Below are 23,658 nucleotides of genomic sequence, written 5' to 3'. Positions count from 1 at the left end.
GTTCAGAGGTTAAGAATCCACCTTCCAGTGCAGGGGCTATAGGTTCTATTCTTGGCTGGGGAACTAAGATCACGCATGCTGGGAAGGAACTAAGCCCATGCCTGTCAAAGACTGAGCCTGCTCACCAAAGCTAGCCTGTGCACCGCAGCTAAGGCCCAGGGCAGCCAGGCACAAATAAACATTATCTTTAAAGGGAGTGGCACGGGCCACTTAGAAAATACTTTAAAAAAATAGTCAGCTATCGCGGTCTAGGGCATGGTGCTATAGGTCAAATGAGCTGTAGGCCGACCATACTGCGTGGTCTAGATAACTCTCTGAAATGCTCTTTCAGAAGACCAGTCCTCGGGACATGGTAGATACAAAAAAATGAAATGTAACCAAGGATCTTTAAAAGCTTCTCTCTCCACAACCTTCCATGTTCACCCTAATGGGGCAATGAAAACAGTTATTTGACCAAAGCTTTCTATAACTGTGATACCCTCTTCAGTCTCAGGCTCTGGAAGGAACCCTATAGTGGATGGGACACTGACTGCCCAAAAGATGTGCGCACATCCTAGCTCCCAGAACCTGGAAATAAGACAGTATGTGGAAAAAGAGTCTTTGCAGATTAAATTAAGGATCTCGAGATGAGGTCATCCTGAATTTAGAGTGGACCCTAAATCCAATGACAGTTGTCCTTTTAAGAAAAGCAGAGGGGGGAATGACACTGGCAGCCATGAAATTAGGAGACGCTTGTGACCAACGTAGACAGCATATTAAAAAGCAGAGACATCACTTTGCCAACCAAGGTCTGTCTGGTCAAGGCTATGGTTTTTCCAGTGGTCATGTATGGATGTGAAAGTTGGACCATAAAGAAAGCTGAGCACTGAAGAATTGATGCTTTTGAACTGTGGTGTTGGAGAAGACTCTTGAGAGTCCCTTGGACTGCAAGGAGATCCAACCAGTCTATCCTAAGGGAGATCAGTCCTGGGTGTTCACTGGAAGGACTGATGCTGAAGCTGAAACTCCAATACTTTGGCCACCTGATGCGAAGAGCTGACTCATTAGATAAGACCCTGATGCTGGGAAAGATTGAGGGCAGGAGGAGAAGGGGATGACAGAGGATGAGATGGCTGGATGGCATCACCGACTCAATGCACATGAGTTTGGGTAAACTCCAGGAGTTGGTGACGGACAGGGAGGCCTGGCATGCTGCGGTTCATGGGGTGGCAGAGTCGGACATGACTGAGCGACTGAACTGAACTGAATGACACTGGCAGAGGCCGTGTGAAGACAGAGGCAGACTGGAGTTTCACAGCCCCAGGTCAAAGAATGACCAGAACCATTAGGTGAAGCCGGAAGAGGCAAAGGAAGGAGTCTCCCCCTGGAGCCTCAGTGGGATCAAAGTCCTGCCCACAGCTAGGTTTCAAGGCCTCTGGCTTCCAGAACTGGGAGAGAATAGATTTTCTGTTATTTTAAGCCACCCAAATTGTGGTCATTTTTATGACAGCCCTAAAAAAGCAATACAGTAAGTCCCCTATCTATGAAGTTGCCAACTTCCAAAGATCCAACTGCACCCCCAGTTCCAGCAAGGAGCCAGATCCTGTGCCACCCACGTCAGCTGTGAGTGAAACTGCAGCTCGGCCTCCAACTCCTGTTGCTAACGATCCACCAGCTCCTTGTATTGTCAGGATTCTTCGGCAGAGCATTCAGAAGCTCTCGACTGAGCTGCACCTGATTATTTTAAAAAACAAAAAAGGGGGAGATGCCGGGGGCAAACGTGAGGAACTCCACCCGTGGCAAAGGTCATGAGGAAGGAGGCTTGGCATACGCAAAGGCACGATCAAGCCTCAGGAAAGCCCCTGTTCCCGAGCATCTACCCCCAAAACCAGAGTATACCTACTTTACTGTTTTGTGCTCTCACCTACACCTCTGACTTTATGGGGAGCTGTTCCCCACCAGTTCTCTCGGAGAAGGAGTAAACGTGCAGCAGCTCCAAGTCAATAAAAATTCCTGGGCGTGACAAGAGTGTTTCAGCTTACGGACTCCTCTGAAGGTTATCTAGCCTGCCTGTGTAGGTTCATCCGGCCACGTGATTGTTTCAGCCTCCCAACCTGAGAGGCACGAGATGTTTTAGACTTACTAAAGGCAAATTCTTTTGGGAAATTGGAAATTGTCAGTATAGTGGGTTGGTTAGGAATTATATTGGTGAAGGGTTTTTTCATTTGTTGTGCCAATAATTGCTGCTAATTCCCTGCCCTGGGCATGACAAGGGTGTCTCAGGTCAAACCTCTCTGCTGGCAAACTAGCTTGTGTGACAGGATTATCCATACTCCTGCCACTATGGACATGATTGTTTATACCTCTCAACCATAAACAGCACAGAGAGTTTTGGAGTATTTTGAGAGTCTTAATTAGCATAGGGCTTTTCTCATTGTTGAGTCAATGATTGCCACCAGGCCTCCATATCCTTAGGTACCTGGGAATATATTAATCAATGTATTTGGAATATAGAAAAGGAAATATAGTAGTTTTTAAGGTTAGCAATACTAGACTTTTTGAGTTAATGAATTTTCTCTTTTGTAATAGATCACTGTACTTTGTTATAAATCACTGTGTCCTTGCTGTGTAAAAATGTAACTTTATCACTATCTTAAGACTAAATAGATCTTAAGGGGAACATTGGTGAAAGGATTTTCATTTGTTGGGCTGATGTTTGCTGCTAAATCTCCATATTCCCTGCCCTTATAATGAATATAACTAACATATAGGAGAAATAAGTATTAACCTTTAAGCATATAGGAGAAATAAGTATTAACCTTTAAGATTAATCATGTTACCCTTGGGTTAAATAAATTCCTTTCTTGATTGTAACTCACTATACCCTCACCCTATAGGAATGCAACTTTATTTGGAGGGTGGTGCCTGGCTTAAGAAAAAACACCCTTGGAAAAAATAAGTTTTTTGTTTATCAGAAAGAACGGGTTGTAAAATGTCAGCAGGTCTCATGGCCAGAAGATGATCTAAAACCCCTAAGACCTTTTTTTCATACATTTATGTGAAGCACCTGATTTTGATAAAGGTCAGGACTGCTGACCCACGTGTGACTCTGTATTCATCCCTATGTGTAACAAAAGGTATACAAGCAAACCCAAAAATAAAGCAATGGGATCAGTTTCCGGAAAGACTGATTCCCCCATGTCGCTTCTTTCTTGCTCTCTGTTTTTCTGGCCGAATTCCCATCTGGTGCAAGGGTACCCATCAAACCTGCTAATTTTGCCTGGCCTTCTAAGATCGGACCGGGTGGGGGCCTCAGTGCCTCCTCTCCTTCAGGAGAACGGGAAGACGCCTGCGGCCTACGTAGGTGGTGATTGGTATTCCATGTAAACCAAGTTATTCAGCCTCTTTTTCTCTGTTGATTTTCTAATCCCTCTCTATCTATAATTAAATAAGTTATTTCCAAGGACGCCGACTCCGTCCCCACCTTCGAATCACCCTGGATCCACCGGGGCTGGACCCCGGCAATCTCCCACTTCCTCTCCTTCCTCCCGTCAGTAACATCCTGCCTGTTCACTCAATGCCAGCCCCTGATGCCAGCCGTTGTGCTGCACCGCTGTACTTTCCAAGGTACTGTACTGTAGGATTTAAAATGTTTTTGTCTACTTTTTATGTTTGTTTTTTACATATGATTTCTGTGAAAAGTGTTATAAGCCTATTACAGTACAGTACAATATAACTGATTGTGTTAGTTGGGTATCTAGGCCAACTTGGTGTGACTTACAAACACACCCTAGGAATGGAAGTTGTTCATATGTAGGGGGCTTACTATACAGATACTAAAATTAGTGTCTGTGTTAATCCATTCACGAAGTACTTCCTGAACACCTGTGCATGCAAAGCCCTAAGCTGGGCAATCTATTATGAACATGCTGCTAAGATAAAGGGGCATGCATACATCCATTTGGCACATGGGCTAGCATGGCGTCCAACTTCAGGACAGGGTATGGTCAGCACACACACACACACACACACACACACACACACACAAAACTGGCTCAAGAACATATGTACACAGTACAGCAGGCTGAGACTGAGGGTGGACCTCCAGGGCAGGTATATCACACTTGGAAAACAAGGGCCTGCAGTTAAGTTAAATACTTCCAGTCTGCTAAGAGAAGCAAAGTGCTCATCTAAGACCTATATAGAGAAGAACCTCTTGGATTGTCCTGCCTCCCTTCTTTGCCCAGCAAATGTCTCTACATTATGAACAAATGCCATCTCCCAGATGAAACTTTTGCTGGCTGACTCCCTAGGAAAATGAACAATTTCTTCTTCTGTACATCACAATAGTCTCTTCATACCCTGCTGTAGTATCAATCAGGCTGTTTTTTCATTATTTGCTTACAAGTCTGCCTCCTCCATCTAATTACAGGTTCCTAGAAAGAAGGGGCTGTGTCTGATACATCCTGGGGTCCCTAGCATCTGACATAAGAGATTCTCAATATATTTCTTGAATGAATGAGTCAGTTATTCATGAATCAGGGTCCTGTGTTGAAACATGCATAATAATTAAATGTTAAAACATTTTGAGGTCAGATACTTAAGAGTAGTTATAGTCACAGTCAGAATTAATCATATTTTTGTATCAAAATAGAAACATTTTCTTTTTTTTTTTTCTGCCCATGGTAATTCAATGCCAACATTTTGGTATACAGTCAAGAGTACAGACACAAATATACAAAGCAGCCTGAATATGATGTGGCAAAAGGCAATAAAATAACTTATTAATTTCAAAGCAGCTGAATAGAATTCTTTGAAACACTAGAAACAAATCTGTTCTTTTTCTATGGAAGGAAAATGTACACACAAATGTTGCATTTTACTTTGCATTTACATGGAGGGACAGCTGTCTAAGCTGGGCTGGTATTAGTAGAAATGGCTTGGGACTGAAGACTCAATGAAAAGAAGAAAAAAAAAATCACATAGACCATGCCTATGCTCTTAAGGAAAAGGGTGGGAGAACGAACAGGCAAATTTCACAACTTAAAAAACAAAAATGGGAGCCCAGTGGAGGATGGACAAATCTTTTTAGAAGGAGGGCAACTGAACTGGTAACTGTTTACTGAAAACAGGATTTCCCTGGTGGCACGGACAGTAAAGAATCGACCTGCAATACAAGAATGTGGGTTCAATGACTGTTTTGGGAAGATCCCCTGGAGAAGGGAATGACAAACTACTTCAGTGTTCCTGCCTAGAGAATCCCACGGACAGATGAGCCTGGCGGGCTACAGGGCATGGGGTTGCAAAGAGTCGGATACCACTAAGCAACTAACACTTTTACTACTGAAAATGCCCTTCTCTCTTCCAGAGCAAGAGTCCCTCTGCAGTGGCTTCTGACCTGGGACATTGAGTTTGGTGATGCTGCCCCAGTGTTCTCCATGCTAGAGGTCAGGCTCAGTAGACATGTAAGTTCAAAAGAGAATTGGGAACGTTTGCCTACTAGACATCAGATCTTTTCCTTCGAGCCAATAGTAAGATTTTGATTGTTTCAGTCATTTTCTTTAAGGATGTTAAAATTCCTGTTTTTTTTTCACTTTAGCTTCCTTTTTCCTTAATGAAAAGTCAATGAATGCAAGGAAAACAGTTATAAATACAGGCTGCTGCTGCTGCTAAGTCATGTCCGACTCTGTGCGACCCCACAGATGGCAGCCCACCAGGCTCCCCCGTCCCTGGGATTCTCCAGGCAAGAACACTGGAGTGGGTGGCTATTTCCTTCTTCAGTGCATGAAAGTGAAAAGTGAAAGTGAAGTTGCTCAGTCATGTTCGACTCTTTGCAACCCTATGGACTGCAGCCCACCAGGCTCCTCTGTCCATGGGGTTTTCCAGGCAAGAGTACTGGAGTGGGGTGCCATTGCCTTCTCCGATAAATATAGGCTACTGTCCCATAATGATGATAAGAATTTAAACATCATTTTACAGTTCTTCTTATTTCAATTTTTATTCCTAACAATCACATAAGCAAGCAGAACAGCTATCAGTCCTTCCCTTTTATGTGGAAGAAACTAAGTTTCTGAGAGAGTAAACAGTTTAGTGAAGCCCACGTGGCTAGTGCGTGTACTTGATACCAGATAAGTTGTGATTACCGATATCCTAGGACAGGGATCCTCAACCTCTGGGATCCAATGCTTGATGATCTGAGGTGGAGCTGATATAATAATAACAGAAATAAAGTGCACAAGAAATGGAATGTACTTGAATCATCCTTAAACCACCCCTCACCCCCATCTGTGGAAAAATTGTCTTCTATGAAACCTGTCGCTGGTGCAGAAGGTTGGGGGTTGCTGCCCTACAACATTTCCATTAACTCGAGTTGGCCTGACAGAGATCCCCTGGGCACTTACAAGGTTCTCCCCATTCAGGCCTATTCAATCTCTTATTCGTAGAGGTCGCTAAGGAAAGCAGAGAACTTTACTCTATCTCAATTCTGCCTTCTCCCCTTGACAACGGAAATCAACAATTGAGTTTCAAGGATGGTGGATGAATTTGACTGAGAAGGAGGGTGGCCAGTGACTGAGCTGGGTACAGATCCACAAATTCCAACATATCAACGGGCAAGTTTCCACCTGTCCGATGTCATCACCTCTAGAAACGTGTGAGGGGACACCCTGGGCTGGAAGGATTTACAGTCACAGATGCGGCAGGAACCAGAGCACACAGGGGGTTAGAAATTCAGGAAGCCACTCTCCCTGCTGCTGCTGCTGCTGAGTCGCTTCAGTCGTGTCCGACTCTGTGCGACCCCATAGACGGCAGCCCACCAGGTTCCCCCGTCCCTGGGATTCTCCAGGCAAGAACACTGGAGTGGGTTGCCATTTCCTTCTCCAGTGCATGAAAGTGAAGTCGCTCAGTCATGTCCGACTCTTAGCGACCCCATGGACTGCAGCCCACCAGGCTCCTCCGTCCCTGGGATTTTCCAGGCAAGAGTACTGGAGTGGGGTGCCTTTGCCTTCTCCGACCCTCTCCCTAGACATGTGCTATCCAGTAAAGCAGCCATTAGCCACACGGTCCTCTTTCATTTCAATGTGAATGAATTAAAAATAAAATAATCAGCTCCTCAGTCGCACTACCCATTTTTCAAGTGTCCAATAGCCACATGTGAGAAGTAGCTCCCATAGTGGACAGTGCAGATGGAGAACACTTCCCTCACTGCAGAAAGTTCCACTGGACAGGGCTGTCCTAGGCTGTTTTCTCCTTTTCACAGAGGGACCCAAGGGTTTTACTTTAGGTGTTAAGTCAAGAAGAACTCATATTACTTTAGGCACATGCCACTGTGGAGGGCAACCTGAAGAGATGATTGCCTTCTACACCAGACCCAGGGCCCCACGTTATGCACATCCAGGGTACCATTTCAGCCCAATGTATGTGAGTTACATCTCCTGGCATCCCTCCATCCAGCGTTTGTCCTGTATCATGGCTGCCTATGGCAACCCTGATCATCCTAAATTTACGATTTCTTCTTCTAGTGTTTGATATCATGCCCTCAGTATTCAGGGAGCTCATGCCCTGAGCTTCCCTGGTAGCTCAGTCAGTAAAGAATCTGCCTGCAATGCAGGAGACCCAGTGTTCATCCCTGGGTGGGGAAGATCCCCTGGAGAAGGAAATGACAACCCACTCCAGTATTCTTGCCTGGAAAACCCCATGGACAGAGGAGCCTGGCTGGCTACAGTCCATGGGGTTGCACAGACTCGGACACGACTTAGAGACTAAACCACCTCAGAATTCAGGAAACCAATAAGGATCTTAGCCAGTCAAGCTCAAGAGAAACCTGTAGAAAAGGACACAGCATCATCATCGAAAGGAATTTTTAAATTAACTTACTTGAGTGAAGGTGCTCTCTTGTAAAATACTCTTCTTACTCTTGCACTCTTCCAAATCTCATTACAAATTCTTCTCTAACACCTACTATTTACTCAACAGCAGAAATCAACTCCCACTCAGAAAACAGCTATGCACTGCTACTTAAAGACTCCTAAGTATCAGATGTAGGTATTTTATAAAAATTCAAAGTACATGTGAGCATTTCAGATTTCCTCCTGTAACTTTGTTTCCACTGGTGTCATAAATTGCTCAGGAGAAAAAAGAATGACAGTTGTGTTCCTCACTTCTGACACAGACACCCCCCCCACCGTGACCATCCACCTCGGGTTCTCTGAAATGCGCTATGTATACTTAAATGCTCTGTAATAGGTTCTTTTCTCATTAGCTTCCATTGGAATGAAATGCTTCCATATGGCTCCAGGGCATTAAAAAACTTAGCAAAACTTTTAAAATAACAAAATTAACATAAAATGACCTTATAATTTAAAAATTGAGAGGTACCATCCAATAAAGCCTAATTCCATGCTAAAAATACTTTCAGAGTGCCAGAAGGTGGGGAGACAGCTAGAACGGTGCAGAAGGAAGATACACCTCGATGGAGGCATTCCTGCGATTTGTGAGACATGAAAATGGTTTTTAAGCTAAAATTTTCAAGATAACTTTTCTACATGTGGTTCTCTCTTTCCTACCCTCTTTACTTTGCTGAATATATCCTTTTGCTTGGACTCGGTATAATGGGGCTATGTTTTTGAAACAAAAAAAGTCCTTTTTCTTTCTTTCTATACAGATGTATTTACACTCAGTTGGAGGAAAAAGAATAACAGTATTAAAACAAGGCAAGAAGCCCTGGAAAACACTTAGAAACCATGATTCTTGGTCTAAAACCCAAGGAAGAAATCTTCTTTTAGCAGGAAAAAAAGAAAGATAATTCCAGAAATGCAGCAACCAATTTGGGAACTGTCTCAAGTGAAGTGTGTGTATTGAGCCAGCAAACACACACATCAAGGCACAAGTTATAAAAGCCATACAATAAACGTGCAGCAAATGGGGGTGGTCCTCAAGTGTTATCCCTGTGGTTAGACAGCATGTGAGAAATCTACATGAGGACTCAAACATGACGATTTAACAAAACAGGTCCAGGTTAGGCTTTGCTGAGCTTCGCTGACCCCAAGTACTACTATATACCTACCCTCTGTCTTCCTGTCCAGAATGTTGACATTGCAAATGACTGGACTGGCGATGAAAAGTAACGTGTTCACTTACCACATGCTTATCTGAGACTAATATTTCATTAATTTTTAATTTTAAATATGAAAATGCCCATGGCCTTTCTCAAAATGAATACTCCTAACTCACTCTCAATTTCAGTCTTTACTAGAAAGCGTAAGTGAAATTCATTGCTCTGAATACAATTAATGCAACCATTGGTCCAAACAACAAAAGGACTAGTGACAACTTCTGAAAAAAGTTATGAATTATCAATGATCAATGGTCATCTTTAAGGATAATTACCAATTACCAATGAAAAATTGTCAAAGAAAAAAAAAAAAGATGGAAACCTTCAAAAAACATTTTTAACTGGGTAAGAGTTAACAAATGAAAACTGAGTCCCAGGACTTCCCTGGTGGTCCAGTGGCTAAGAATCCACCTTGCAATTCAAGTATACAGTATAGTATATATACTATACTATACAATATAGGATATAGGGGATGCGAGTTTCGATCCCTGGTCTTGGAAACAAGATCCCACCCGCCTCGGGGTAACAACTGAGGCCAGCACACCACAACTAGCGAGTCTGTGCCCTGCAACGAGCGATCCCACAAGACACAAGGAAGATCCCACAGTGCTGCAAGTAAGACCCAACTCAGCTAAATAAATATTTAAAATAAATAAAACAAAAAAATGTTCTACACTTTAAAAAAAAGATTAAAGTTTGAAAAACAGCAACAACAAAATCGAGTCTGCCCATTAGCTCACGGCCAGCAAAGTATTCCATCTAGGACAGCTGTAAAAAGATCCAGCTTCTCAGTACAATTGTTACCAGCAGTAACAAATCCCAAGGCAATACTTGGAAAAGTTGCTCAAATGAAAAGCCCGAGGGAACAACATCCTTTTCATTCAGCAAACACTTACAGCACATTTCTATGGCTACATCCTGAGATCTGGTACCCCTGGGAACCATTTCACCTCTGTCTTCCTAAATTGGTCTACTGCAATACCCGACTGCGACCCATTATCATCCCCCTCTCTTCTACTCAGTTCCAGCCATAGCAACTCCTGCCATCTGCTGGGACAACACCCTCTTCTTGCCCTTTTCTTCCAATCAACCAGGCTCCTTGACTTCACGATCTCCAAATTAGAGCATAATCACTCTCCAGCCCAGTGCCTCATCCCCTCATCCTCGCAGTAGACACACATGCCTGGAAGAAATTCAATCCAACCATCCGCTGATGCCCTTCTGGCCCAAGGCTTAGCTGGGCGCTGCAGGAGAAAAACAAAGTATGCTGACTGCATCAGTGAAAAATTTGTGGTTTCTCGTTTCAGCACACCCCCAAAAACAATTTTGTGAGGGAGGCATCAAGACGGTTGCCGTTCTCATTTATCCACAATTTTACCACCTTCTCAAAGCACCCAGGTCCTCCCTTTTCTCCCCTCTCCATCCGCAAATGACCTCTTCTCTTCCTTGATGGGAAAGACAGAGGCCACTGACGAATAGATTTTATCAGCTCTCAGGCTCTCTTCCCAACTATCTCCAAACTGATTTGTATTCCTATCACTCTTTCTTACGGTTCCTCCAATTACAAAGAAAAAGCCATACCTTTTATTTGAGACTTCCTCCTCCTGTCTGTACCCTTGATGTCCTTCTGTCTCCCTCTGGGATCCTGCCCATCAATCCTTCTCTCCTCTACCTCTCATCTTTCCCTGCCCAATTCCCTTGGGTTCATTAAAATGTTCACGTCTCCTTTCAAAGAAATAACCGCTCTCCTTCAACCCATGCCCTTCTCCAGCTCTCTGTGCCTTCTTCTTTTTCTAGACAAACTTCTTGAAGAAGTGATTCATTTACTACCAAATCTAGCTTTTTTCTCCACTATTCCACTTGGTATGATGTCACTCTTTCTCCCATTTTCCCTAACCTCTCTGTCTAATTATTCTCAGCTTATTCTATTTCCCTTAACCTCTCTGTCTAGTTATTCTCAGCGTTCATTTCACCTGGTAACTAAACACCAATGTTTCAGGTATTCTACATACTATAGTCACACCATTTTCCATCTAAACCAGGACACTCTCCAGCGTGAAAGGTACAGCACTGGCTCTTTGCTCACCCAGGCTCTGAACCTCTCCTTGGCACCTCTTCAGTCTGAGCCACCCTCCCTTCACTCATGACTCCCCTTTACCCAGGTAGGATGCTGAATCCTGGACCCACATCTCCAAGCCTGAGCCTTTAGGAGAGCTAGAGCCAGAGCTGCATTTTTTTATACTGGAAAGATCCTCCTTCAGATACAACTGATCCCCTTTGCAGACTTTTCACACTGCCCTTCTCTCTGGCCACAGCAGGCCCTGTCTTGGTCATATGCATTATTATTGCTCCTCCAATCATCACAGCCAGAAGCCTCAGAGTCATCCTCCCACCAAAACAACATCAGCAGCAAACGGTCACCATATTCTGCCAATTCTTTCTCTTAAGAATCTCTTAAGCCTCCTCTCGTCATCTCCAAGGCCACTGGCTTGTAAGGGCCTTTTCATCTGTTTGGGACAATGTGCACACATGCCCCTATTTTTTTTAAACAGAAATACACCTCATCCCACACCCAGGCCAGTCTTGAATGGCTCATGTCCTTTAACTGGTCTCTCTGGATCTCCTTTGTTTCCTTCTGGCTTCTTCTCCATTCTCCTTCCAGTTATCTGTCTTAATGGAGAAGGGAATGGCAACCCACTCCAGTATTCTTGTCTGGGGAATCCTATGGACAGAGGAGCCTGGCAGGCCACAGTGCATAGGGTTGCAAAGAGTCAGACACGACTGAGCGACTAACACACACACGTTTGTCTTGAAGGAGATCTAATCATCATGTCGTAAAATCCTAAACTCCTGCAAAACTCCTTGTCTGGTCCAGAGGCTTCATCATGGTTTTTAATCATGTGTCCACTGCTCTCTGACTATTCACACCTGGGGCTGCCTCCACAAGGGGACTCCATGGCTCCAGAGACAAGGGTCAGGTCTGCTTCATCCCTGTCTTCCTCGTGCCCAGAACATAGGAAGCAATTATTAAATACTTAAAAATCAATGAATGAATGAATACAAATGAAGTACCACGTGCCACAGCATTTGCTAATATAGTACAAATATTAACCACATATAAATTAAGCGCAATCACTAAGTGAAGCGGAAAACCCCTTCTCTCCCTACATGAGCCATACATTATGCCTTCTTGACAGAATAAGACTGCACAGGATCATGAGGCGTTAAGGAGCCACAAAGATTCAACCGGACAGACGAACTACTGCTTCTATGTCCAAATCACCAAAACCCACATCATCCAATGGTAATGTCCCTAAAACAATCCAAACCGCCAGGTACAGAAATGAGACCCCTTAGGCAGAATGTCTACATCACTCACAGTATATTCTGTAAGACTGAAGAGCTAGGAGGGATGATTATGTTAGACATATCAGATTACGAAGTAAATCATAGGAATTTATTCTTGGCCTCATCTGTAGGACCGGATGAAATGAATGACCAACACAATCACAGACCAGCATTTCTAAAACTGTCTTGCAGAACTCTAGATTCTCCAAAATATTAATAACCTTACCATTAGCAATCATGTATTAAGGACATGTATTCAAGTGCCAGGCACATGACAAACAGTTTATACACAATCATTCATTTAAATGTCATAATAATCCTAAGGGCATCTATTATCAATACATCTACCTTCAAGATGAGGAAACTAAAGTTTAATTATAGAACTTTCCCCCAATTGCATAATCCAGATGATTATCACTTTGAAGCCAGAGTTGTTAACCACTATTGCTCATGCTCAAACAAGTTTTGGACACGTAGTATACTCATGACCTCCTTGGAGGTTATAGTTTGTGTTACCATTAAAAGGACTCCCAGAAGTGTCCCAGCAAAGCAAGCCTTTTGACTTTGTTTAACAAAGAAATCCTCCAGCTTATTTGACACCAGGAACTTTCTTTAATGGAGCCATTCATTTGTAACGTATCAGGGGACACATGTCTTGCGGGATATAATTTGGCTTTAGATGGTAACCAAAGGGATTGTGAACTCACTGAGGCCGGAAAGGAGAAAGGCGCTACTTGCAGCATTTGACGCAGGTGACAGAGCTGAGTGAGGCATTTGTGTCATAATCTCAAATGCCAGATGACATAATGATGGTGACAATATTCATGAGTCGGATGAAAAGCACTTTCCATTCATGGAATGAGACACTTTGATTTGATCCGTGAATCATACAGCCAATTCAAGAAGCCAGTTTGCTAAAGGTAAAGGATTCCTGACTAGGGCCATGCCTTTCAAATGTTGAGTCACCCAAGTGCCTGCGTGTGCCATTTTCCAGTCCCGCCACATTTCCTTCCTGTCTAGGACACGCATGTCCTTAAAAGAAACCCTGGGTTTGCAATAAAACATAGTCTTGAAGACCTAATAAAGAGAAGGCTGAGAACAAGCAGCTTTGTCACAAACAACTCACTTAATTCCATCGGGTTGCTCTCTCTTATTTATCCAAAGTCCACTTACTGAACATCTACTGTGCCTCAAACTCTGTCCTAAGAGGGGGGACAGGCTTCCTCTCTAGAAGCTCACAGCCTCGCCGCGGGAGAGCAGGCTACAGAGATAAAGCAAGACTTCACAAAGTGCTTACAGGGAGCGAGCTCACAACAATGCAACCTCGCAGTCCACCTTTTTCTAGAAGGAAAGACGATCCAAAGAAGCTTCACATTCCTCATCCTGAAATGAGTACATTTATAATAAAACCTGCCCTCCAAAATCCTCAGGGAAAATGGAGGTTAACTCCGTCAGAGAAAACCTGACGAAAGGAGTGTGTAATTTGAAAGCGAGCCAACATGCTCACGGTGGGCAAAGCCCAGGAAGCAGGAGCTGAGATGCCTACGGTCTCATCTTGACCCTGAGAGGCCTTAGCAGAGCCCTTGGACTTCGCCTCTTTTCCCTCTGTCCTACACGGATGTAGTGGAGATAAATTAATATAATGTGATGGGCAAAGACTTATGTAATTAGAGAAGTAAAATAGAAAAGACAAAAAGCTAATTTAAGATCCATTATAACAACTACTACAGAAAACAAATTTATTTCTGTATATAAATAACCTTAATAACTTTATGTGGACTTTTGCAAGACTAAAATTAAATTACAGAATAACTACCGGCTTACCGACTTTTTTCCCTTCTCCACTGAACTGTTCATCTTCTAAAGTCAGATGGGTTCAAAAGGATCTTTATATGATTTTGTTTTACCGAAATTACTTATCTGACAATCCCAGTTGAATAAGTTCACACCTACATTCTGTACTCACAGGATACATTAGACACGAGCATTATGAACATGAGGGAGGAGCACCAGCCAAATGACCTGCTCTCATGAATCACACTGAAATGCTCCCATGTTCTTTTTAAAATTATTATTCTTTTTTGTAAATTGAAGCATGGTTGATTTACAATGGTGTGTTACATTTCTGCTGTACAGCAAAGTGATTCAGTTATATATGTGTATATACATTCTTTTTTATATTCTTTTTCATTATAGTTTATCTCAGGATGGTGAATATAGTTCCCGGAGCTATACTGTAGGACTTGGTCATTTAAATTATCATTATAATAGACAGTTTAAAACAAAACTTTCAGTTTGAGAAAACAGTACCAAATTCCCACGTCAACCTTTACAAAGTTTCCCTGCTATTAATACCTTACATTACACGGCATACCTGTCACAACTAATGAACCCATATTAACGCACGATCAATAACCCAACTCCATCATTTACTCATCATTCCTTAGTTTGTCCCTAATGTTCCAGAACCCCATCCATACGTTCAGTTGTCAGGTTCCCTTAGGTTTCTCATAGCTGTGGCAGTATCTTGGATCCTCCTTGGTTTTCATGATCTCGACAATTGTGAGAAGGACTGGTCAGTATTTTGCAGGATGCCTGCCTCCTCTACTGGGATTGGTCTGGTACTTGACTCACCATTAGAATGAGGTTATGGGTTGGGGGAGGAAGACCACAGAAGTAGAGTACCATTTTCATCAGTCATTTCAAGGCTACCTCCTACCAACATGATTTACGGCTGTCAACAATGTCCTTGACCCCTTGGCTAAGGCTGTGTTTATCAGGTTCCTCCACGGTCAAATTATGCTCTTTACTCCCTTCTCCACATTGCAGGAAAGAAGTGAGCATGCGCATCTCATCCTTAAAGAAGGGGAAGACATGCTCTCCATCCTCTAGGGAGAAGTATCTCTATGATTCGCTTGGAATTCTTCTGCATGGGAAATTTGCCTCTTCTTCCTCATGTATTATTCAATCATTTATACTTGTATCGATATGAACTCATGGATATTTATTTGTGCTTTGGGTTATAATCCAATACAACTTTGTTAATTTTGTTGTTCACACTGAACCAGCTTGGGCCCCTGGGAGCTCTTCCAGGTGGCTCCTGTGTCTTGCTAACCCACCCCCATCAGTCAATGTGGTTCTTTTCTTGGTTTCTTTCTTTCTGAGCCCTTCCTTACTTTCTGCTGCTACAAGATGCTCCAGGCTCATGCTGTATATGTCCTGCTCCTGTTCTAGAATCAGCCACTTCTCCAAGGATCTAGGCACTAAGTATGCTTGCTGCTACTGAAGCACCATTTCTTTCAAGCCCTTTCAGATGGCAGAGCAAAGGAATACATGTGTGTTTACTAACCCATATACATATATCTCCCTAAAAATATCTCTATGTGCAACTATATTTATATGTATTAAGTAAAATATTATGTACTTTGTAATTTTCTAGAAGCTATCGACGCTTTTAAGTTTTCTGTTCAAAGTGCCTCAGAAGAAAATTATGCTGTTTTACATTTAAAATTTCCCATGGGACCTAGCACGGAATGATCAGTGAGCGTTTGCTGACCTGAAATACAGAGCTCAAGGACGGGTTGAGAACGTATGGACACAGGAGGGAAGAGGAGGGGGAGATGATCTGGGGGACGGGGATTGGCATACAGACACTACCAAGTGTAACACAGATAGTTAGTGGGAAGCTGCTGCATAGCACAGGAGGCCCATGCCTGGCGCCCTGGGATGCCTAGAGGGGTAGGATGGGAGGTTCTAGAGGGAGGGGATATATGTATCCTTACAGCTGATTCACCCTGCTGAACAGCAGAAATTAACACAAGATGGTAAAGCAATTATACTTCAATAAAAAAAAAAAATGCATTGAGATACCTCTGATAGTAGAGGACAAGCCTCCATCTCCTCACCAGTAAAACAGGCATAGCAATGATACCAACTGAAAAAAGATTACTGGAAAATTAAATTAAATGATGTATGTAAATATTTAGAACTGAATCTAAGACACTGTAAGCACTTAAGAAATGATACAGCAAATAAAGTTCTAGCTTATAGGAAAATATTTTCAAGAGTCCAAAGTATAATGATATAACTTTTAAGTTTTGACTTGTTTTCAGTTCAGTTCAGTTCAGTCGCTCAGTCGTGTCCGACTCTTTGTGACCCCATGAATCACAGCACGCCAGGCCTCCCTGTCCGTCACCAACTCCTGGAGTTCACTCAGATTCACGTCCATCGAGTCAGTGATGCCATCCAGCCATCTCATCCTCTGTCGTCCCCTTCTCCTCCTGCCCCCAATCCCTCCCAGCATCAGAGACTTTTCCAATGAGTCAACTCTTCGCATGAGGCGGCCAAAGTACTGGAGTTTCAGCTTTAGCATCATTCCTTCCAAAGAAATCCCAGGGCTGATCTCCTTCAGAATGGACTGGTTGGACCTCTGTCTTATTCATATTTCCCACCTGACTTAAAAGTAAGCATCAATTTAGATGTATTATTTGACTTCCAAATACACTCTTTGGAAAGATTAAGCCAGCAATAATGCTACTAGTCACGTTATTTGTGCCTGGAGGCACAAAGAAATTGATTCCTTAATGTACACCATCACAACCTGTCTTGAAGAGTGCTAATGGGTTAAAAGAAAGGTGTCACAGAGAGGAAGAGAGAGCAGTGAAACATAGGATTACAGTCTCCACATCTCCCTACTCCATCAGAATGTCAATCATTCCACACTAGACATGCCATTTAATAGAAGGCAGTCAGGGTTCCAATAGAAAATAATTTTAATTCCTACAGCTGATTATAACTGTCTCAATACTTGGAAGACCTGTCCATATAAATCTGGAACAACATGATGAGAATGTCTTCTATCTTTCATGAGAAGATATATGACTAAGTACGGTAAAGAGAGTGTATTATTTCTACATGAGGGACCAAATGAGATACTAGTCACACATGGTACGTGTAAGCAGAATGCTTCTGAGGGCTGATTTTTAAGTAATGCTGATGAGCCCTAAATGAATATTCTGGTGCCCTGAAACATCACTGAAGTATCCACTTAAACTAAATCTGATTTTGCATTTCTTCTACAAGGCTACTGGACCAACAGAATTGGAAAGGACTCAAGTATCATGCCTATTAAGCAGATCATATGAGTTGGACGTTTTAGCAAAGAAGGCGATGGTGTCTGAGATGTGAGTGGCCCCTGAGACTGGGCAGCAAGTGTGAATCTGCTAAGTCCTGGCAGTCACATGGGCCTGCGGGGTGCCTACACAGCACCATGTGGACAGGGCACCTTGCAACGAGGCAGCTCTTCTGCAGAGCTCAGCATAACCAACTGAGTGCTCCCCACAGGAGGCAGGACAAGGCCCAGAGATAACTTCTGCAGTAGGGGTAATGCCAAGTTCAGAACCGACACTATAGATGAAGACTTCTGAGCACAAGGCTTGGCCACAACTGCAGGGCCAGCCTGGCCACAGCTGGAGGGCAGAGTCTAAATCTGAGAATCAGGAAAGCCATCTTGAGATTAACAACAGGCAGACACAATTGGGCACTAGGAGATGGCAATGAATCTCTGCCATATCCTCTACAGACCCCTGGAACAGTCTCTGACTGGCCAGTCCTGCTGCTGTCCTCCATAGAGCACCCAGGAAATTAGTTCAGGCTCCTTCTCCACTTAAAATGCTCCACTGGCATCACAACGTCTTGGGAATGACATCAGGGCCTGGCTGCCTCTGCTTCAGCCACATCTGCCTTCTGTGAGAGGCTGCAAGGCTCTTCCCTACCTCTGGGCCTTCGCACATGCTATGAAAGTCAAAGTGTTAGTGCTCAGTTGTCTGACTCATTGTGACCCCATGGACTGTAGCCCACTAGGCTCCTCTGTCCATGGGATTCTTCAGGCAAGCATACTGGAGTGGGTAGCCATTTCCTTCTCCAGGGATCTTCCCAACCCAGGGACTGAAGTCAGGTCTCCCACACTGCAGGCAGATTCTTTACCACTGAGCCAGCAGGGAAGCCCCTTCACATGCTGTTCCTTCTGTCAAAGCTATGGTTTTCCCAGTAGTCATGTATGGATGTGAGAGCTGGACCATAAAGAAGGTTGAGTGCCAAAGAATTGATGTTTTTGAATTGTGGTACTGAAGAAAACTCTTGAGAGCTCCTTGGAAGCAAGGAGATAAAACTAGTCAATCCTAAAGGAAATCAACCCTGAATATTCCTTGGAAGGACTGATGCTGAAGCTGAAGTTTCAATACTTTGGCCACTTGATGCAAAGAACTGACTCACTGGAAAAGATACTGATGCTGGGAATGATTAAAGGCAGAAGGAGAAGCGGGCAGAAGAGGATGAGATGGTTAGATAGCATCCCCGACTCAATGGACATGAATCTGAGCGAACTCCAGGAGACAGTGAAGGACAGGCAACTCCGGCCTGCTGCAGTCCATGTGGTCACAACGGGTGGGACACGACTTAGTGACTGAACTGAACAGATTGTTCACAGGTCTGGTTCCTTCTAAACTTTCAGTTTTTTATTTAGACACTGCTATCTTGGAGCTGTCTTCCTTGACCTTTTTGTTAAGTATCAACCACCTCCTTCATTATTCTCTAGCCAAGTGCACCATTTGTCTTCTTGTGGCACTTAGCATGGTTCAAGGTCATTTGTTTACTCATTTACTTATTCGTGAAATTCATGAGGACAGGGAATGCACTGGCTTTTTCTTTCACTACATATACAGCACCTGGTACATCACAGGCATTCAATAAAAATCATCAGCGTTGAAAATATTATGCTCAAAGAAAGAAGCTAGACACGAAAGGCCACACAAAGAAGTATGATTCCATTTATGCCCAGAAATGTCCAGAATAGGGAAATTGAGAGAGAAAGAGCACAGATTGGTGGTTGCTATGGGTGGGGGAGGTGAGAATAAGGAGCAACTTCTTAATGGGTATGGGGTTTTCTTTCGAGTGATGAAAGTGTTTTGGAACTAGAGGAGATGATGGCTGTACACATTGCCAAAGTAATCAGTGTTGCTGACGGCAAAATGTTACGCGTATTGCACCACAGTGAAAGATCACTGGTAGGGTCCAGTGCCTGCATGTGCTTGCACTGCCTCCCACCTTGCTGGCAGATGGCAGCTAGGAGGCAGGGCGCTTCTCCTCGGGCCACTGCCAGGCTGCATACCTGCACGCAACAGAGGTGCTCCTGGAGGAGGGCACGGCAACCCTCTCCAATATCCTTGCCTGGAGAATCCCATGGACGGAGGAGCCTGGCAGGCTGCAGTCCACAGTGTCGCACAGAGTCGGACATGACTGAAGCGACTTGGCACGGCGAGGTGCTCGCAAAACAAACCAGTGAGGTGGACTCACTTTTATCAAGTGGATTAATCCAATGAAAATGAAATCCCACTTGGGCTGTGCAGATACAGAATCAAACACAGAACCCCAATTCCAGACTCGTAGTTTACACATAGGACAGGATGTGAGTCCCATGTGTTTGTCCCAAGCTCAAGCCAACCAAGCTGGCCCAGAGGGGGAAAGAGGAAGTGGGACATTTCAAAGCAGGAGATCTCTTCTGTTCCTTTCCCAGATCTGTGGAGCGTCAGTACCATCACCAGGAAGGCTTGCCTTCACCAACTGACAGCTGTCTTTGTATCTGTACTATTTACTTCCATAATTCACTACTTCTGAGACTATAGGTAAAACACAGGTCTGGGCCTGGGGGGCAAGATACTGGAAGTAAAATATTACTGAGGCTATGAGATTAGAAGGAGTCTCCAGTAAAGTATGCAATCCTTCTACGAAGAAGGCTGATCAGTCAGTTAACCACCATGTTCGTCTTCCTTCATCTATTTCAATAACTTGATTGACACTTTGTGAACTCATCACAGTCCAAGAAAAATATCAGAGTGACCAGTAACAGCTAAATCGCTAGTCCAAAGGAAATGTGGGGGAACACTGAGGAAATGAAATGCAAAAGATAGACAAACTTAATCTTTCCAAATATTGAAATTTATATATAGGAATTTAAAATAAAATGCACTTTGTAGTCTAAAATGTGAGATTCACTTTTTGGACAGAGAACAATGGGAAACCTTCTCTCTCATAGCTTGGATCCCACATAAAACAACGTAGCCTTTATCAAACTGTGAATAATTTAAAGCATGTTTATGAGTGCATAGGAAGAAGAATCTTTCCAGATCAACTCCCAAAACTAGAATTCTTCATAAGCCGAGGCTTAAAAAGACACAGACTATTTAAGAGAAATGTACACATACTTTCTTAAGGACGTGGGTTAGGTCTTTAAAGGGAATATCACTACATTATACACAGATGAATATAAATATCCAAATTTAGTTCATAATGCCAAAAAAGAGACACTGATTTTCAATTATCCTCTGGAATCAGCCACTATGGTATCATAAAACATGATGTATCAACCAGCAAGGGAATATATCACAATCTTGTTAAAATATCTTGTCTGAAATGCTCCTGAATTATCTTTTTAAATGGAACAACCAAGAGCTACAAAACCTGGAGACAAATACTTCAAAGTCCGGAAAAAATTCAATCAAAATTATCTTTAAAACTCTTGAAATAAAATCTTTTAGAAAACAGAAATATATTTATATTTTCTACTTTATCCGGACTGTTTTGAGACGCTCACATTCAGTACCCAGTCTCCTCTAATATGTTCTGATTCATCTATTCTATCTCCTTAGTAGCCCCTCCACACACACTCCCTATAGAGTTCTGGCGAGGAAAGAGGTCCCGGCTAATCATTCCTGTGTGCCCTTTGTCTCCACTGGATTAGTAATAATGTCCCACTCATTAAGCACTTGCTATAGCGCCAAGTGTTTTACATAATTATCCCTAAAACCAAGCTTTTTCTCCATTTAATGGGATGGAGCACACTCTACAAAGATGGCAGCCACATTACACCCCAACCCCATGCTAAGCTGCAGTGTATTCCTGCCGTCAAGAGGTGGGCCCTGCAGTACCTCGACCAACAAAATTTGGTGGAAGTAACTCTGTGCCAGTTACAGGTGAGGCCCTTAACTGTCCTACACTCTCTGCTTCTTGGGAGAGGCGCATAAGAAGTGGCCACCCTCAGAAGGCTGGGCCGTGACCAGCTCAAGCCCCAAGGCGAGGCCCTGGAGAAGGGGCCATGGAGGGGCAGAACAACAAGGACAGAGGCATCAGAAGCGTAAATGAAGGAGTCACCCGCTGCTGTACTGCGCTCAGTCATGTCCAGCTCTTTGTGTCCAACCCCATAACTGGAGCCCGCCAGGCTCCTTGGTCCATGGGATTCTCCAGGCAAGAACACTGGAGTGGGTTGCCATTTCCTCCTCCAGGGAATCTTCCTGATCCAGGGAGCAGAACCACATCTCTTGTGTCTCCTACACTAGCAGGCTAATTCTTTATCACTAGCATCACCTGGGAAGCCCCATCCTTCAGGCCCGGCTACTAAAACGGATGTCACGAGGATCAGGCCCAAACTGTCCAGCCAAATCCTTCCTCATGTCCACAAAGACATAAGCAAAATAAAACAGCTGTTTCAGGCCACTGAACTTTGGGCTTTCTTGTTAGACAGCAATACTTAACTGTAACACTCTCCCATGGACCCCAAAGCACTAGAAGAGTCCTAGATCTAAAAAAGATGGAAAGAGATTCTCTATCTTATGGTTGGCAAAGTATAATTCACCCCATTTTACTAACAGAGCAACTGAGGCCCAGAAAAATTAAATGACTTGCCCAACCCAGTTGGCGCTAGTGGTAAAGAACCGCCTGCCAATGTAGGAGATGTAAGAGACATGGGTTTGATCACTGGGTCAGGAACATCTCCTGGAGGAGGGCATGGCAGCCCACTCCAGTATTCTTGCCTGGAGAACTCAAAATGGAGGAGCCTGGTGGGTTATTCAGTCCACAGGGCCGCGTAGAGTCGGTCGCAACTTGGCACAGCACAGCGCAAGACAGCAGAGTTTCTCCATCGTGATTTCCTCTGAAGTGGGAAAAGAAGCCAAGAACTTTGTTTTCTTGCTTTATTACCATGCTGTCTATCTCCTAGTTAGTTTTTTAAGTTGTTTGACCACAGCATGAAAGTAATAATAAAGTCAGTGGAGAATGAAGACTTCATGATGAGAAGGGGGGACAAAAAATGGCCAATAACAGAGACAAGCAGATTTCAGGTTACCAAAACCATGCTTCTCATTTATTTGAACCTCTAAGCAAATAATGTCTTTCTCCAAATTAGGGCGTCTTTGTTTGTCAGGTGAGTCCACTATGCTCTCAGTAGCGTCAGCCAAAGGCGGTGGAGCAATCCCTCACCGGGCTGGCAACGAAAGCATCCACAGTTAAGCCGAGGGAACCTGCGTGGGAGGCAGGGAGAAGCAGAAATGGGCTGTCACCGGACTCTACTCCTCGCAGCTCCTTTAAAGGTCAAGAGGAAGCAGTTCTGCACCATCTGCTCCAAACAACGACAGAATGAAAGCCAACTCCAACTCTGATTTTAAAAATAGCAAATTTCAGAGGGTTCCATTCAACAAGCCAAGCATCCTTCTCAATATAAAGATCCCATAAACGTGGGATCCCATGAAGAGGCCACTGCTGGATGGCAAGGCTTCTGCGCCAAGGAAGAGCAACTCTACCTCAGTCTAAACTCCCTCTTCTGAATACTCCCAGTGACCCTTCCAACACCCATCCCCTCTCACAACCCTTTCTACCAGGCTCTCTGGAAACCTTTCTCATTGAAAACATACCTCCTCACCCCCTCTCTCCACATCCACCTTTCAATGGCCACAGGCCCTTCTATGAGAAAAGCATTTCCCCATCTAAGGAAATCCACATATATTTGCACATGCTCTGTACTACAGGACCATGCAGGGGGGCAAGGGAAGTCCTACAATGCAACGAACCATACAACCAACTGTCTGTTGACCATCTTCACCTTGGAGCTCCCAGAGGCACTCAAATTCAACATGTCCATAATTGGATTTATTCCCAGGTGGCTCAGTGGCAAAGAATCTGCCTGCCAATGAAGGAGACGCGAGAGACACAAGTTCGATCCCCAGGTTGGGAAGATCCTCTAGAGGAGGAAATGGCAACTCACTCCAGTATTCTTGCCTGGAAAATTCCATGGACAGAGGAGCCTGGCAGGCTATAGTCCGTGGGTCACAAAGAGTCGGACACGACTGAGCCACTAACACACACACCCCCTCTTTCATGCCAAACCTATT

General features: G+C 43.8%; 1 protein-coding gene across 21 annotated transcripts in view; it reads right to left on the bottom strand.

Moving 5' to 3' along the window:
• The window catches only part of NCAM1 (neural cell adhesion molecule 1), a 367,664-nt gene that overhangs the window by 236,615 nt on the left and 107,391 nt on the right, over nt 1-23,658 (bottom strand). The gene's annotated exons all lie outside the window — the stretch shown is intronic.

This window comes from Ovis aries, chromosome 15, assembly GCF_016772045.2.
Source record: "Ovis aries strain OAR_USU_Benz2616 breed Rambouillet chromosome 15, ARS-UI_Ramb_v3.0, whole genome shotgun sequence".
In the NCBI taxonomy this organism is placed as follows: Eukaryota; Metazoa; Chordata; class Mammalia; order Artiodactyla; family Bovidae; genus Ovis; species Ovis aries.
Note: the sequence above shows the minus strand (reverse complement) of the source record. Positions and strands in the feature narration are given on the sequence as shown.